The 18,133-nt window shown below is 38.1% G+C and overlaps 1 protein-coding gene across 1 annotated transcript in view; it reads right to left on the bottom strand.

Moving 5' to 3' along the window:
- Nucleotides 1–18,133, bottom strand: part of FAM110B (family with sequence similarity 110 member B) — a 113,842-nt gene that overhangs the window by 80,532 nt on the left and 15,177 nt on the right. Inside the window, exon 2 of the mRNA XM_039703061.1 lies at nt 2,715–2,842. The gene's annotated coding sequence lies outside the window, so the exon portion shown is untranslated. The remainder of the gene's footprint in view (nt 1–2,714; nt 2,843–18,133) is intronic.

The following is an 18,133-nucleotide window of genomic DNA, read 5'->3' on the forward strand; positions in this document are numbered from 1 at the left end:
TTTTGTTTGTTTTTGTGGGGGGGGGAAGGGAAGACTCCACTGAAAGGCACACATGGCCATGTATGTAGATCTGCTTTTGCTGATATCACTACCACAGACCTAAGTACTGCAATTCAGGAAACATAGAAAATCACTGAATGATTTCATGAAGAAAAATCATAAGCCCGCTGAACCTGCTATTTTGAAATCCAATCTAGTATTAACAGCAATAAAGCAAAGAATAAAATCCAACACCACAATCTCAGAGATACGGTGATGCCTGAATAAATCAAAATCACCAGTTCTGGTTTGTGGTACAGAAGTTTACATTTGAATGCAGCTGGACTGCAGTCAGCTAGCCAGCTCCCACAGCAGCCCCTCCAAGCCGTATTGATTTCTAGGGAAGAAAAGGCACTGTAAATCTGCCTGAGCAGCATTGCGTCATACTTTTGGTTGGCTTGAAAAAAGCAAATTAAATGTTTTCCATTAGCATGGTAAAGAAGCTATACAATTTTGTTTTTATTTCAAATAGAGTCTCAAGTTACAGAACACTTTAGCTAACTCTGTGGCAAGGACTACATGCTCCGTGTTTGTGAAGCCAGCAATTCATGCTTATGTGAAACCAGATGTGTGCACTGCACAGTTCCCAGGGCTGGGAAGGGCTTTTAAAACGTGTTGCTGTCTATTAAAAAGGACTCTGCTTTTTACTTAGATCACAGAATATACTGAAGCAGAAAGAACACATTTTTGCAGAGAAGGGGAAAGATGGGAAGAGCAAAGGGTCAGAAGCAGAAAAAAACTTTAAGGCTATAAAAACCACACACACAGAACAGCATAGGAGCAATGCTGTAGTAAAACAAAGAGCAGCACAGTTTTAAAAAGCAGTAACCATAACATGGATTTGAGGTAACAAGAACTCCTTGATCAATTATTCATATAATTTACAACACTTACAGCTGCATCAATGAGGAAAAGGAAAGAAAAAAAAAATCTAGGGCAAATATAAAATCTTCACAGCTATGAAGTGTCCTTGATTTTCACCAGAACATTTGGCTGTCTCATATCATGTGTTTCTAGTTAGCAACAAACCCCTCCAACAAAGGAAAACGAGACAGAGAGGCACAGAACAAACTGCCTTGTTGGAAGCAGCGAGAGTGTTCAAGGCTGCCTTTCACTCATGGATGCTGCATATCACCAAAACCCAACACCTCACTAACACTGCTGTGTTTGAAACCCAACCACCATCCCACCTAGACACATCCATGCATCCCATGGGGTTATGAGGATAGCTTCTGTGAAGTATTTACTCTCTCAATGCATAAAACTGCACTTCAAAAATAAATAAATGTTTAAATAACTCCCAGAAGAAATGCTGTGTCTTTGTAATGTATGGTTATCTCAACTTGTACTGCTTTGTGTACTCCTAAGGCAAATGTAACAAAGGGAAACGTTACAGAGATAAGTACTTCTGGATGGGTTTTTTTCCTTCAGTTTGAAATAACTTTGTAATCATCAGCAGCAGCTTTTCTGCTCTGTCAGGGTTTGAATACAGTGTCCTCAGTTGTTCAAGATGACCTTGCTAGTGGACTGGAGAAACATGAGTGCAGCTGAAATCCAAGAAATATGAAGCAAAGAGAGAGGGCATGGTGCAGCAAAGGGGGCCTAACTGTGCCTACTGCACTCACCCCCAGATGTGTACAGCAGATCATGAGGGAAGGTTATGAGCTGAAGCACTGACCCTGCTAATGGGAGAACTCAACACCAATTTTGATTTTATTCCATGGATGGAAGGACAATGAATTTAGGTCTAGTTCAGAGCTCTAATTTCAGTTTAAATTAAGATCAATAAAGGCTTAACTAGAAAAATCTGCAGTTCTTCTCAGGTGAGTCAAGAAATATTCATTTAGGAAGCTTTCCAACAACAAAGGTAGCACCTTGCAACAGGTAGTATTTAAAAATTGAGAAGTTGACAGAACTTTAGAAGCACCTGTGTGCTTCTAAATATAAATCTGTAGGAAACATTTCCACTGCTACTCACTTTTTTCAGCCAACTCTATACACTTAGTTCAATTAATCTTGTCAGTATGAAGGAAAGATCCTGCATATATCATCACTACATTCAAAATTTTGGCAAAAAAAACCTCATAGCACAGTCAAATCTCCCTAAGTGTGTGCAACTGTAACATTGATAAGTTCAACAATGTTCTTGGGGTCACATGTCCTTTTCTCCCATCAGTATTTCTCCTGTACAAGCAAGAATGGGTTGTGGATGCTAAGAAATTACCACAGTGCTGATAAACAGAAAATCATCATATACAAACCTCATTCTTCTCCCGTTGCTGAAGATACCAGAGAGCGTTTCCATATTTTTGTGGCCACTCAAAGCGAGCTCTGAATGTGGCATTTAAGTGGGATATGTTTCTAAAAACAGAGCATGCTGTAGAGCTCAGAAACAGCCTGTTCCCTTGCCAACAAAGAACTGTAGATGTATCTTCTTACTAATAATCTAAGGAATTACTTCTGGCTCTAACCTACAATGCATATTATGCTGTTTTCCTCTCCCCTCCCCCAGAATTTGCTATTACAACATTTGTATCAGGTAGCAAGGAGCTATACACACAAAAGAAGGAGAATGCTCAGAGATGCACTTGAGTGTTTATTACACAAGAAGAAAAATACTTATTTTGAGAATTGTATCAGACAATTCAATTTGCTTGAAAAATGAACCACTTTACCTTGGTGTAAGACTTCTGAACTCCTGCTAAGGCTGTCTGGCCTGTTAGGTCTCCACCTTTAGCAGAGGCCTCCAGATGAAGGCAGATCTCTTCGCCTTGGAACTCCCAGAGGCTCCCTGCAGCAATGCCTGGAGACACAGCAACAGGGAAGGCATTCAGCTTCATCATCAAAGCCACAGTTTGAGAATGGATAAGAGAACTGTGTCATTAAAGGCTGCATCTTGGTTTAAACAATGTAAATTTCCAAAATTAGAACCCTACATCTCTTTTGGAGTTAAAGGTTTCAAAAGGTGTTAGCAATACTGGACAAGCATTCAGTCAGCTATAGATGGTCTCTAGCCTTCATAATGCCAGTCCCAACAGCATAATCTCCAAGCTCTGAAATTTAACAGGTAACCTACAGGTATCAATTCTATATTTCTTTCATGTCATTATTTTCCCCACACTGAAACTGCTCAGAGACATGCAATGGAAATGCTTCAGGGCAAAGAGCATGAGTGGGACACATCATCTTCTTAAGGGACTCACATACTCCTGCGCCCCTGCAGGCAAGAAACACCACCTAGCCCTCCTGAAGATGACCTCCACACAGCTGACAAAGCAGTCCTTGTTAAAAGTCCACTCTAAAACACTGTCTTATGCTCAGAAAAAATAAAAATCCTTAAATTCCACCATCAGAAGGGGAGGATAACAACATTGCCCTCCTGAAATGAATGTGTTTCACCACTGCTTTTTACATGCTAAACAACCATACAGAATTTGGTAGTTTACAAGCTGTGACCTAAATCCCTGTTTATATTCTTTTTCTCAAAATGCCACCTGAGGTAAGACCAGCTCTAATCACACAGAAAAGTACTTGGGTACATGAGATTTCTGTGGTTTGGTTTTATTTGACAGTATGTGGTCCAGCACCCTTACTGGCACAAGCAGATGGCACAGCAGCTTCCTTTAAGCTAACAATTCTGAGTGGTTTCAAATTACTTTAATTTTCTAATCAGCTATTCAGTCTGGAAACAGGACTGGAGTCAGGTAACAGACCATGAGATGAAACACAGGGCTCCTTTAACAAAAATCTCAAAATACATCCAGAAACAGCTTAAGCACAAGTTCAAGAAAACCATTTTTGGTCTCATACTGTTAACAAACCAAACAGGCAGCAATATTCATCAGATTCCAATTACTTTGGGCATCTTCACTCAGTCTTTGGATCTTAACATCAAATCTGAGTGAGTTTGGGTCTTGACAATAGTACACTGAAGATAAGAGTTTGTTTGTGTTGGGTGGGTGGATGAAGTCTCATCTTGGGAGACTGCCTTTGAAATAGTTGTACAACAGAAACAAGTAACAACAGGGGGATTTCAGACAGATTGGTATCTGCATGTAAATATTTAAAATTAGAAAAAAAAACAAGAGGAAGATGAAGGCATAAGCATATTCAGAGTGGCATAGCATTACAGGTACTCAGCTATTATGAGCCTGTTGTAGTATTGTTATTCTGGTATTTGGTAAAAGATTAAAAAAATTTAAAACATGGCAATAAAAAAAAAAAGTCAACCTTTCCTTGTTCAGTACAATAAAGCACAACAACAGATAATCAGCCAGAAACACACTCTTGTACTATTACAAGTTATTCTGATATCCAAATTATTGTATTTTAAGCAGCAATTCTGAATGATGGTCATTTCAGTCTAAAAACCAAAGCAACTGTGTAAGCAAAAGGATCCCTTTAAGTTCATACTTGACAAGTCAAAGGAAAAAAAGTGAACATGGTCATTAGCTGCAGCTAGTAAATCTGTTCCAGCCATGTCGCTTGGCCAACAGCCTGAGCAAGTTCAAGTACAAACACTTCTATTTTCAAGTTGAGTGACAAATTTTAACAGCTATCAGCTGGTCAGGATAGAAGACACTCCCAAAATCCCCAGAAGACTGCTAGATGTACTGTTTAAAAACAAAAACTTGTGACAAAATACTGTAGGGAAAAAAGGTTGTGACTTTTTGTGCAGGTAAATATTCAGCTTCACAAATTCCTTCCATTTTGACTGTTGAAATTAGAGTCCATTTTCTTCTGTTTCTCCACTAAATTGCTGGTTTAGAATCTGCAAAAAAATATGGTCCCAAATTTATATCTGGTGTTAGCAATGTTACCAGTCTCATAAGGGAAATAAACATCATTGAGTTGAATATATTGATGTTTAAAGATTAAAATATTGTATTGAGTGTGTGTATGCATCTGCACAAATATATTTATATCAAACAGCTGAACAGTTATCAGTCAGCTTCTCTAAAGTGCTCAGAACTGCACCTTTAAAATATTTTTATGAACCTGTTTTGTATTTATAGACTACATCCTGAGTTTCAGCCTTTACCCAACACGCTGGAGCCTTTTATGACACATGTAGTTTCCTGCTTTGCTGTCCAGTATCAACAAGTCTTTAGGCTTTTTTTTTCTGAAAGGACTTTTCATCCTCAATTGCTATGTTCTTCCTCTCTTGCTAAGTATAAAATCAAAGTTTTAATACTTACAAAAATACACATCTTATGGAAGAGAAGCCAAACATAATTTAGAAGGATTCATGAATCAATGAATGAATGGCACTCTTATTCTAATAATCCCAAAGGCATCAATCTAAACCTTCAAACCTGACTCAAGTCTACCATGAGGTTTCCATATTCCAAACTAAAGTCTTTAAAAATGTAGGATTTCCTTAGAAAGAAATAAGCTGATATGGAAGCTCAGCAGCATGTGATTAATAAGCATTTGATAACTTGCTGCTTTGGTAAGGCGTTACCTTAACCTCTGTCATGGAGGAGAAGCATAAGTCAGGGAACTGAAACCAGGCAGCTGGAGGAACCTAGCTACTCAAATAAGTAAGATATACTTTCTATGTCAAAAAAAAGACATGAATGCTGCAGCCAAACCTCTGTGAGAGAATAAAGTTATTTAACAAAGCAGAAGAGGCAGAGAAGACCTCAGCTTTATACGTAATTAGAAACAAGGAAGTATCTAGCAATGAGTATTGTTGAAAACTGTTCAACCTTTTTAATGCAGACCCTACATTTTCACAGGCTGCATGTACAGACTCACTATTCTCACATCTCTCTATAATTTTCAAATAAAAATCTCACATCAAGCATAAATTAAAAGGTATAGTCAATTTAGAGAACACCATTTTCAGAAATATTAGTGTTTTGTTAGAAAGGGTCCATATCCTCTAACTCTGGCAGTTTCTACACCTGTAGACTGACTTATTTTCATTTACATCAATAATAAGACTAAGTTGTAATCTGTTCCCATATTCAACATTAAGCCCCTGAAAAGATGGAGGAATCAAATTTAAGATTAATACATTCATACTTCACACACCACTACTTTAATTATTACTTTATATTGCTTTTGATGGCTAGTAAAAAGTATCTTCAGTACTGAAGGTTTTCCTTCTGAGGTAGAAAAACATTCATTTTTTTCTGATGTGATACCCAGCTGTTGGAAATATTCACCCCAATTCAGATCAAGACTAGTAAATTTCATTGCAAACTAAGACACCTATAAGATACTAAGAGGAGCTTTACTCCCTGCAAATTTTGATGAAAATACTGCTAATTTTCCCAAGCAGAAGTTACATCCACTGGACAACTGGAAGGTAGCAACATCTTTAAAAGTTTCAAGGTTTTGCTACCACCATTCTTGCAGCCATGAGCATCTCACTAGGAGACTGGTTCAGCACAGCTATCTAGCCACTGTCAGGGAAAGTCACAGTACATTTGCAGAAGTATAAAAGTGCACTAATCTTCTAAGCATTAATTATACTGAAACAAAGCTTCAATTAGAAGCAGATCTCTAAGTTCAACACACTAATACTTTGTTTTTGAGAAATATATTTGCAAGAAGATACAAAAAGCAGATATTCATTTTACCTTTATTAGTCTTCTGCCCACATTCTCAGCTACTCTCTTTTCTACTCTCCAACACCAAGGGTTTAATTTACAGTTTGTATCAGTTATGAAAACATAATAGGAACAAAAAAAATAAGAACACAGAAAACCAGGTTTTCTGGCCAGCCCATTACCTGGTTTTACAGGATAGGATTTGTTTTTCTAAAGTTAAAAAATAAATGAAAATACGTATAGACATCCTGACAGAGTAATTAGAGTGCTTGAGCATCAGTAGGCAGCCTAGTAAAACAGGGCTCCAAAGATGAGCAAAAAGATGGTGTGTTTTCTGAGGAAGAAATTGTTGTAGAGGGGAATGAAGGGCAAAGAAATTACAGTACTTGAACAAAGCAGCAGCATGGATGGACCTGATGGGTTTCCATGCTGTCACTTTCTTTGTGCACCTGAGAAACAGCAGTCAGATGCCAAACAAACAAAAAAGGAATCAGAATTAGGTCTGCTAAGACAGGTGGCTATTAAGAGGATAAACACAATTCTTATAGAAAACCATTCCTTCAAGAAACTGCACAGCAAAGCAGCAGATGATGGAAAGTACAGGTGGGGACCTGAAAGCACAGTTCAAGGGGTACCAACTAAAAACTGCAACTGGGAATTTATGAACCGTGTTTATATGCTAATGTACCACTTCCTACCCTCTTCAGTCTTTGTGAACACAGACCTCTTGCCAAAGGACTTGAAAGAAGAAGCCTGTAAGCTTGTGAACGTTCCTGAGTTTGGTGGCAACAGCCAACTAAGGGTTCAAAGAAAGGTTCCAAAAAGAGGAAAATGAGGCACATGATGAAAAGCAATAATGATTCAAGAGTGGGGTGTTGTGAAAAGCAGAAAAGGCCTTGACACTGTGCAAGCTCTGCTTAGGAATAAGAAAAACATCTCTGTATTATCAACACTGATTTCAGCACAAATCCAAAACATGTCTCCAGACCAGCTACTATGAAGAAAATTTACTCCGTCCCAGCCAAAACCAGCATAAAGTGACACCAGAAGAAGGGGCCTGGTACCATGATTAATTGTAAGTAAATAAGACCAGAAAATTTATTCAAAACAATTTGGTTTCTTAAGTTTTCACTGTGAAAGGGAATAGGAAAATGCCACAGTGCCTTATTACTGCAAACACTACAGAGAACCATAAAATAGGGAATAGAAGCTGAAATTAAGACAAAATAACACCTTTTGTAAGAGTTTTCAGTGAATTCTCTATCAGTTAAAAAGTCAATGAAGCTACCAAAAAGGATATCATTAAAATAGTTAATTTTTAAATTTTCAAAAAATAATGTACTCTCTGAGACATTATTGATGATCCAGGGAAGATGTCAGTATACTCTGTCTCTCAAAGTTACTTCCTAAATATAATGGTTTCTGAATGACAGCCTGGGTATAACCCCACAAATAATCCAAATTCTGAACTGTCCTGCTTTTCAGTTTGCCATTTAGCTTTACTAATTTTTCATAGTCCCCATGAAATCAAAACCACTTTGTTGTTCATAAGATGCAAGATAAGTAATTGGTTTGACTTTGGAACAAACATTAGAAGCAACCATATGCTATCACCATCTTTGCCTGCTATTTGGAAAAATCTGAAGACAAGACATTGATGCAAATATACATGAGAGCAATTAATTATTTGCAGCTCAAAGGGGAAACACGTATGTTGCACTGCCTGCCTGAATTCTAACAAACAACAAGCTTTCTGAAAATCAGCAGCACTTAATGGGCAGAATTAGAAATCTACTAAGCATAAGAAAAGCATAGAAATATAAGCAAAACTATGCATGAGACAGACTTTAGATCTAACAGGGGTGACACTCCTCTCTAGCTTTTAACAGTGATGCCATTATCATCTTAAGAATGATAGTCTAGAATACATAGACACTTTCAAATGTCTTTGCAACAAAGTTATATAAATGTTCCTTAATGACTTCAGATTTGGACTTATGATTGTTTTTGTTGCAAATCCAGCCATAGTAGAAGTAGGATTTTTATACAAAGTATAAACCAAATTTTCTGTAGCCTCTAATCTATCCATCATCTTGGATCTGCATAAAATAAGCTGTGCAAGAGACATGAGAATCCTAACCTTCCCTGGTAGTGAACCCCCATCTGAGATGCGTTCCCACTCCCTTGGGTGTGTCCAAGGGACAATGACCAACATTCAAAGCAATAAAAGTGACACCCAATTCCATTAAATAATCAGATCAAGGCAGCTCTCAGGTTTTCAACCCACAGTCAGATGCTGAAGCAAAACCTGCCCAAACAATTTTGCCAGGGAATGATGCCAGGGAACTGCAAGAGTGGTTCTCCAAAGTACCTGTATGACTAGAGGCAGTACGACACTTCCATCAGGCCTACGGGAAATCACGAAGCAAGAAAGTGCCAAATGGCTACAGAAAACCAAGCCATGCATATATTTTGGAAGAGTTTTAGGTCACCTTTATTTGCTCACTGGCCAACACAAGAGCTGAATTTATTACATAAGCTTCAGAACTAGAACAAACACAAGTATTAATAATGAGACAGCTGCAAATGCAGAGGAAACCCCACCAGCCCATCCCCTAGCCAGCCAAAAAATTCCCACCAAAAAAAACCCCAAACAAAACACTTCGGCAGTGTTAGGCCCAAAAAGGTTAGGCACTTCATAAGAAGTAAGAGACAACTAGCAGGAGAAATCAGCTGAGGTAAACAGTCATTGATTTATCAATTCATTACAAATGACTGAAACACAGATGGACATTACAGCCCGTAAAGATGAATTTTCCTCTGGCATGAAAGATTCTCCAGCCCACATTTCTACATTCAAGTTTCCAAGTGAAGATTTTTCATCAGCAAGTTATTAAAACCCCAAAGCAGCAAGAATTCACTTTAATCTTTATTCTATCTCTGCTTGAGGACATCCACTTGCTTACCCTGCTTCATACTCAGACTGTTAGTTATTTCTTCACAACTAAGTACAACCAGGAAGAATAACTTGGTTCCTGACTATTCAACTGTAATTGTTTCTCTTTGGATGTTTTACAGCTGGAGGAGGAAAAGATACAAACAGGTGACCTCAGTTTTGACTTTAAATCAATCAACAAATGAAATGTTAGTAATAAGAGACATGAAACAGACACATTACCCATGATAGGAAATACTAAATCTACAGCTGGGCTTCAAAACAAAACCCTACAGTCCACTTTGCTGGGAATGAGAAGATATACAAAGCTTTGACTTAGGGTCAGGCCACAGGGTCAAAAATACAAAGAGGATATAAATCAGACATTATTTCTAAAACTTACTTGCCAAAAGACAAGACAGTGAATACGGAAGTATTTATGAAAACATATCAACACTGAAAAAGAGGCAAGTACAAGGGCATGCAGATGTCAGCCAGTCACAGATGTGCTGCCTGCTTTAGCAGCCAGACCTAATCCCTATCCCCAGCCAAGCTGTGGGACCTGGCTCTCACACCCAGGTTTTAAAGCAGGACAGTGTACAACTGGGGAGTACCCCAGGACCCACACTACTGACCAGGCTGGGGATTCAGGAAGGCTCAAGTCAAGACACCTCAGAGAACACAATTAAAAACTTTTCCTAGAAACTACATTAAACCAATACTGTTGTTTATTAAATATACCTAATACTGGACTACAACAAAGTACAAGGAGTTTGTTGCTTCCCCTTGTGATCTGTTCCAATACTGCACTATCATCATTGATAGGAACAGTAAAACAGTATCACACTTGCAGGAAAAAGTGCTGGCTATAGGATATCGATGATTTAACTTTAATGAGGCTGTGGAAAGAGTCCTTGCATCATGCCTGGCACACCATGGAAAAGGGATGTCTTACCAAAAGCCTTCCTCCCTGGACAGCAAGAAGTGGAGCCCATCTCCAGGCCATGGGCTCAGCGTGTAGGATTACTCAGCAGATGGTCATGAAAACAGGAATTAAGTGTAACGTGCCAGCTCTGCAAAATCCTACCTTCATCAGAGGTACTTAATAACAACATTTCTGCCCTGCACACCACAATTTTGAGAAACAGAGAAGCAAACAGCAATATAGTTACTGATACAACTCCAGCTTAGAGACAGGCCCTTTGAGGCAATTCTGTACAGAAGGAAAAAAATATATAAGATGCCACAAATGATTACTTTTCTTTGTTTAAAGCTAGGTATAAAAAAATTGTTCCTTGTTTATGCAAATTATTACTAATCAGAATTTCGGTGCAATGGCAAAGCATTTCCATACCCCAGAGAAAGCAAATCCAGGACCCTGTTCATCTCCAAGTAGCAGGAAGCTGGCAAACAAGCAAGGGGCAAGCAGCCAAACCAACCACTACTGCTAAGAGCAGCATAAATCAACAGTTTGAATCAGAAGGCTTTATGCTTCCTTTCTGAGGACTCAGCCATTTATTGCTTCTTTTAGAAACATTTATCAACCTTGTATCAGGTCACTATGGAAAAGCATGAAAGGGGCAACAGTTGCAGAGTACCTCCACGGGTTTGAGCTTGAGTTGAGCCTCCCGACGAACGGAGTCAAAACAGGAGTAAAACTTAAGAGACTACAATCTCATAGTGTTCTAAAAAAGCCCCAAAACTCAGCACAGCATTAGGTAACATAGAACTTTGACACTTTTGTTATACTTGAAAAAGATCAAGCAGTCACATCATGTCACCAGATGCAGGACAAAAAGCCATGGACAGCCACAGGCATAGTCTTCCTTTGACAGCTCACCCTCATTTAACAGCAGAGTCCAGGGAAGAAGGAAAGAGCAGAGCATTTAAAAAAAAAAAGCCTCAGCTTTACAAAATGGAAACAGAATTCACAAAGCAGATAGCCCCTTCAAAGCACCAGTCATAAAAGGAAAAGTGCATGGGAGCTTGCTGCTAGTGAGTCTATGTCATCAGCCCATGAAACAAGGATGCTGCTCTGCCCTGAAGCCAAAGGGCAACTGAGACTGTCCTATCCTGTCACTCATCCTGAAACTACCCCGAAGTTCCTTTTTAATAATGAGATGGACTACTAACACTTACACTGGTTAACCTTTGGAATCTCAAAAGAACCCACAGCTAAGAAAATTATGCTGGTCATTAGGGTAACAAAAATATCTCCAAAAAAACCCCAACATTTTTCTATATCAAAACAGGTTTTTTTCACTGCAGGCACCCACATATCCCTAAAGATGTTTATTTTGATGATTCCAACAGGCTAATAAAGTGTTGACATGGCATTCTTCCTTGTGAAAGTTGACAATATGATGATCCTAAGGAAAATTCTGTGCAAGTTATTTATGAAGACACCCAAGCAAGTACTAAATCCCAAACATCCAATATGAACATTCTGAAGGACAGTATGAGGCATCTAAGCAGATGCTTGTGGAATACACAAAATTAATCAAATTATCAAAAGCACTATAAACAGAAGGAACAAGCTTTAAAAATAAGTTTAACATCTAAAAAGGTATCTATCTTAATTTTTATTGCAGTATTATAATTTCTACTCCTAGCTTCACATAGTGTACAAACAACGCATTTAAATGACCAGTTATCACCAGAGAATCAGAAGAGTTTGCACTGGAAGAGACCTTCAAAGGCCACCCACTTCCACCCCTCTGCAATGAGCAAAGACACTTTCAACTAGATCAGATTGCTCAGACATTCAACCTGACCTTGAATGCTTCCAGAGATGTGGCATCTACCACTGCTCTGTGATCATAAAAAGGAGATAAATTTTCAGAAGCATGCTTTCTCAGACCCTGCTGAGAAAATGTTTCATATGATGCAATTCAAGCAGAATATATTTCAATCTGCTTGACAAAGACCAGAGTATTATTATATTTTCAAGAAAAAGCAGTGTCCCAAAAGTCACCATTTGATCACTAACTAAAAAAAGTTAAAATATGTGGGATGTGAACAGAATTTGACAGGTATTCCTAAAACACATTTTACATTATTCTTTCATGTGTTTTGTTTTTAATGATCCTGATAATCTTAGCTCATTTTACATGCAAATAACCTAACTATGCAAGTAAACTTTTTAATCCAGCAAATTTCAAGTGAATTTCAACACTTTAAGAGTTCTTGGGAACAAACTTTCTTTGTATTGACAATACTTGAGCATTTACACTGCATAGCAATTTAATCAGGATGTTATAATTTGGTTCTGTGTGGGTGTCAACTGACTTGCTTCAAAGTCTGCCTCACATCTATAGAAGTTATTCACAAAGAAGATGCAATTATATTAATCACATGGTCTGACTACAATGTCTAAGGCTTCAGCACATCTCCCTTCGGGAAGTTAGGAGTTGCAACTCCACATATAGAAAGATTTCCCCTGAAAGCAGCAAATCTATTTCTTGACTTGTTGCACAAACCCAGTTTTGCGGGTCCTGTAGCAGCACATAAACAGTTTCCTGTCCAATCTCTTCTACATCCACAAGATCTTGGGCAGGAACAGGAGAAAAGGATTCCTGTATTGACTTTCCCTAACACAAACATTTTAACTAAAAATTACCTTTTATCCCTCAAGTCTGCCCTCTTTCATACAGTGCCAGACATCAAAACACAAACTGAAGTTCTAAATCCTAATATTTGAAGGAACTAACCCAGAAACAACTTTAAAATACCAACACAAAGGGCATCTAAATTAACCTTTTTTTTGTCCATAGCTTGCAAACAGAATGTTTATGAGAAGACTCTTATCTTGATTTACATAACTTGCAAATTGATGGAAAATTCATTACATTCCCCTCTGTAAGTTATTCCATGATTAATTATCCTAATTTAACTACCTTTGCTTTCAGGTCTAAGGTGACACAAAAAATTAAGATAAAATTAAAGGCTTCATACAATTATTTTCCCCAAGTTTGTTTAAACCTCTAATACAGTAGATTATCTGTAAGAGCCAAGAATTCATCTATTCTTCCAGTTTAACAGCACTCTTCCCAGTGTTTCCAGTTTAGATATGTAATACCAGGCCAAGTCGCTGTGCAGCTAAACACACAGGGCAGTAGCTGCTGAAGAAGAGGAACAGAAAAATCTAGACAAGGCCAAGTGAGAGATTTCATGTTTTATCATCTCCCAATGAACTACAAGAATTGGCAATCTTCCATATTCATTTATTTTGCTGATGGGGAAGTATGTTTTCAGGAAAGCAAAACAATTCAGTCCTTGGCCCATTTTGTTATACCAATACCATAAGACCTCTTTTGGGTAGAGTATGGTCACACATGGGTCAGGAGGCTGGCGACATGGCATGGAGCTGAACAGGAAGCAAGGGGAAATGCCAAGGATCCCCAGCCCCAAGCTTGGCCCTGCGCTGACAGACCCACAAAGAACAGGTTCTGAGATGGTGTTCAACGTTACACAGGGGAAGGAAGATATTGGGGTGCTGGAGCACATCCAGAGGAAGGCAACAAGGCTGGTGAAGGGTCTGGAGCAGAGGTCTTATGAGGAGCTGCTGAGGGAGCTGGGGGCGTTTAGTCTGGAGAAAAGAACACTCATGGGGGACCTTACTGCTGCCTACAACTACTGAGAAGAGTTGTAGCCAGGTGGGGGTCAGTCTCTTCTATCAAGTAACAGGACAAGAAGAAATGGCCTCAAGATGTGTGAAGGAAGGTTTAGACTGGATAATAGAAAAAAATCTTCACCAACAGAGCTGTCAAGCATTGGAACAGTCTGCCCAAGGAAGCGACAGAGTCACAATACCTACTTCTGTGTAGATGTGGTGCTCAGGGACATGGTTTAGCAGTGGACTCGGAAGACAGTGTTGGGTTAACAGCTGGACTCAATGACCTTGGAGGTCTTTTGAAAACCACATGACTCTATGATTCTCAGGTGAACAGCTTACCACCCTAATGGAAAGGAAAACGCTCCCGTCTATGTTGGAGAGCAACAGTGCTCGCTCCCCCAGCGAGGAAGCTTTCTAGCCATGGAGGATAATTTTTGAGGAATAAAGCTTTAAGTTATTAATAAGAATGAAATCTCTTGACCTAGATTTTCTCCAGCTTAAATAAAAAAGCATATACAGACATAACACAGCCTTCCTCTACAAACACAAACATATTACACTCATCATACAGCAGAGCACTTCAGATATTTCAGAGTGAAAACAAGAAAAGGCTTTTTGTGGTCCTCCCTCACCCAGCTTTGTCTTAAGAACATGAATACAGATGATGTTTGATTAAAACAGAAACCCGAACCCCAAGTTGCATGCATTTACTTTTCAAAAGCATTTTACAATTTGATTTTCTTCTTGCCTGCTGTGATAATTGATGAAAACTACACAGGGATTAAAACGAGCACAGGTGCGTGTCTACATAGTTCAAAGAGATTTGATCTCAAATGAAAATAATAATAATATAAAAAAGCTTGAGTATTTTTAGGAGTGGATTTAACATAGCCTAACCAAATAAGCCTAGATTAAAAGTAGGATTTTACAGTCCAGATTTTATGTTATTGAAATTTAAAATGTGTATTTCGTAACATATCAGAAACTTTTGTGAGCAGTACCTGATTTACTTGCATTTACAGCCCTCCATATCATAGGCGTTAGAGTAGATCCAGAGAAAAATAAAGGCACTAAAAACAGTAAAGAACACTAAAATATAATAAAAGGGCATGTGTTACAAAAGACATTTGGCACTAAATCAACCTTATTTTTAAATTTGTGAGAGGTAAAAGGAAACTCTACAAGCTGAGAATATCTTTCTGCCAATGCACAAATCAGCACAAAACCCATGCTTATTTTCTTTGCCAAATTTATCCTGCTACAGCTGAATCACAACTTCCTTGCACCCATGAGGTCAGGAACCATTTGAAAAGAAATGCACGATACAGCTAATCTTTGTGTCAGCTCATCATACCTAATGCAAAAAGCATGATTTTCCCCATTTTTCGGTCCCAGCTTCTTCCAGCAAAGCTAACTAGCATGTTACTAATCCCAAATTTGTTGCACTACTTTGTTAAACAGATTTAAAAGACAAATGTACACAAATCACAACGGATAAAGAATTTATTCTGTGGTCAAGGCTTACTGCTGAGCCTCTATCAAGAATTGAAAAAAACCAACAAACCAACAGCATTCAATTGTATAGAAAACAAATTTATTTGTCTCAAAGGAAGACTCTACACTTATATAGACATTTTTACATAACAGCTGCTTTCTTGCCTAAACTATCTAAAACACTGCTCCTACAATAACATGTATTCAATCTTCTTTCTGAAGCAGAATCCAATATATTTTTAGGCCTCTGAAAAAATAACAGCAGGAGATTACAAATATATGGATCAGAGATGGAAGAATTCCCTATCCTCCCTTCCCTCCCCACGCAGGGGGGCAGGCTCCTGATGCAATCATATAGGACACAGGAGCTAATCAGCACTTCCTCCCAACAGGCTTAATTTTTACTTAAGCACCTATTTGAGTCATGAGAATGAGGGAACACTGGCAATCATTTCACAGAAACACATCAGTGAAATTGTCAACATCTGATATTTTCCCCAGTGCCCCCCCCCCCAACAACTTTATTTACCTCCATACACTTTCCTGTACACCTTAGCCACAGATTTATACTTCTGTAGACCCAAATATAAATTAACTCCATGTCAAATACCTTACTGACTTAGTGGTTTTGAAATCCCTGAAATTTTGACTTTAGATTTTCACACAACCCTCAGAGGACTCACCAGGGCACCAAGCCCATTTTTGCAATAGACTGGTAAAGAAACAAATTAAGACATGAAAACCTGGGAAAAAAAATTAACCCACCACATACACATATTTCTAGTATGTTTTCTTTAAACAAAAACCCATCCTATGCCATTACTACACAATTCAAAATATTTCTTTTAAATCTGTTAGAACACCAAGAAACTAATTTTCCTGTTGCTTAAACCATCTTGTAAGCTTGCTGTTGATTTAACTAATAAAGACAGATGATTTAAATAGCTCCCTAAATGCAAAACTTTCAAGGATAAACAAAAGACCGCATAACAAGAAAACCGTCTTTTACCAACTTCTTGTCAATTAAACATATTGCTAAAGAAATTTAGTTGCAAGATCTTGTCCTGGTCAATATTAAATCTTAGATGCAGTTCAATTTCTGCACATCACATTTAAAACTGCAAAGATCATAAAAATACAAAAAAGCAAGGCCACTAAAAAAAGTGAACAATTATTTTTCACATTTCACAAAATTCTGCAGGTCAGGTCAAGCCCTGTAGAAGACAAACACTGGGTTTTTGTTTTGGTTTTTTTTTTTTTTAATTATGGCGTATAATACTGTACATAAGAACCCTATATATTTACTATAGAATTTGAAAGTAACAAAGAGAGGACTAAGGCATGCATTGAAAAACACTTAAAACTTCAAATCCAAAATAATTTAGGCACTTTAAAGTAACCTAAATATAAAATTGCTGTCATTTAGTTTTAATTAACACATAACCAATTTGTTTTCTGCATGAATTTGCATAGCACATGGCTAATTACTACCTTGTGAAGAGTCTGAGTGGGGGGAAGGCATAAATCCTTACACAGTTCATCAACAATAAAAACCAAAATACCACAGTGAGAACCTTTTTTTTTTGACAGCAAGTATAAATAAAAACATGCTTTTTAACACACAGGCAACTAAACAGGAATAAGGCTGTAAAGCAAATCAGTGCAGGAAACCCAGGATTAAGGCTGAAACTTTATTCTAATCCTGTTCACAGAAGTAGCGGTCACCAGGCAGCATGTGGTCTGGGCATGCACCTGCAATACACAGCAAGGATTTAAAAGTACTTACAAAGAGATCAAGTTTTCTCTGAGAAAAGTTTCTCTTTGGCTTAGGAAGTGGAGTATCTGCCTTCTCCAAAAAACAAACAATAACCACGAACATCAGCTTGTCAGTGATTTTGCCAGAATGATACCCTGGATGGGACACACGCACAATCCATCATCCCTAGGGATTGACTTGACAGTAGGAAAAAGCTCAAGAAAAGACAAAAAACCCCCTAAAACAAAAACGCCCTTGATGTGAACATATTAAACAGTTCAAACTGACAGCCATACCACACTAGTACTCTGTGAACTTTGCATCACCTTTATGTAAATTCCTGTATTAACTGATGAAGTCTACCCACTTTGTAAAGGAGGAGCAGAGGAAGAATCCTTCAAACACAATGGAATTCCCCTTACAATTAAATAAAATTATAATTTATCTGGTGCTGCAAAATGACTAGTAGAAGGCTCATCTTTAAATATCATCTCCTTTTGCCTCACACAACCTTTTCTGATACTTCTGTACTACTACATTAGGTGCTGCAGGAGGAACCTTCCAGCTCGGCTTGGCACCTCAGGAATTCCAGGTGTGTCTATCTGGGAGCTAAATGAACATTCTCAGGTCCACAGATCCATTTTGTATCATGGAAAGATTGGGTCACTACTAAAAAGTGCATGGGGAGGGGTTTCTAAATCCTGTGATTACAAGTTTAGCATCGAGTACAATAA

This window comes from Passer montanus, unplaced genomic scaffold (genome assembly GCF_014805655.1).
Source record: "Passer montanus isolate IOZ18808 unplaced genomic scaffold, ASM1480565v1 scaffold16, whole genome shotgun sequence".
In the NCBI taxonomy this organism is placed as follows: Eukaryota; Metazoa; Chordata; class Aves; order Passeriformes; family Passeridae; genus Passer; species Passer montanus.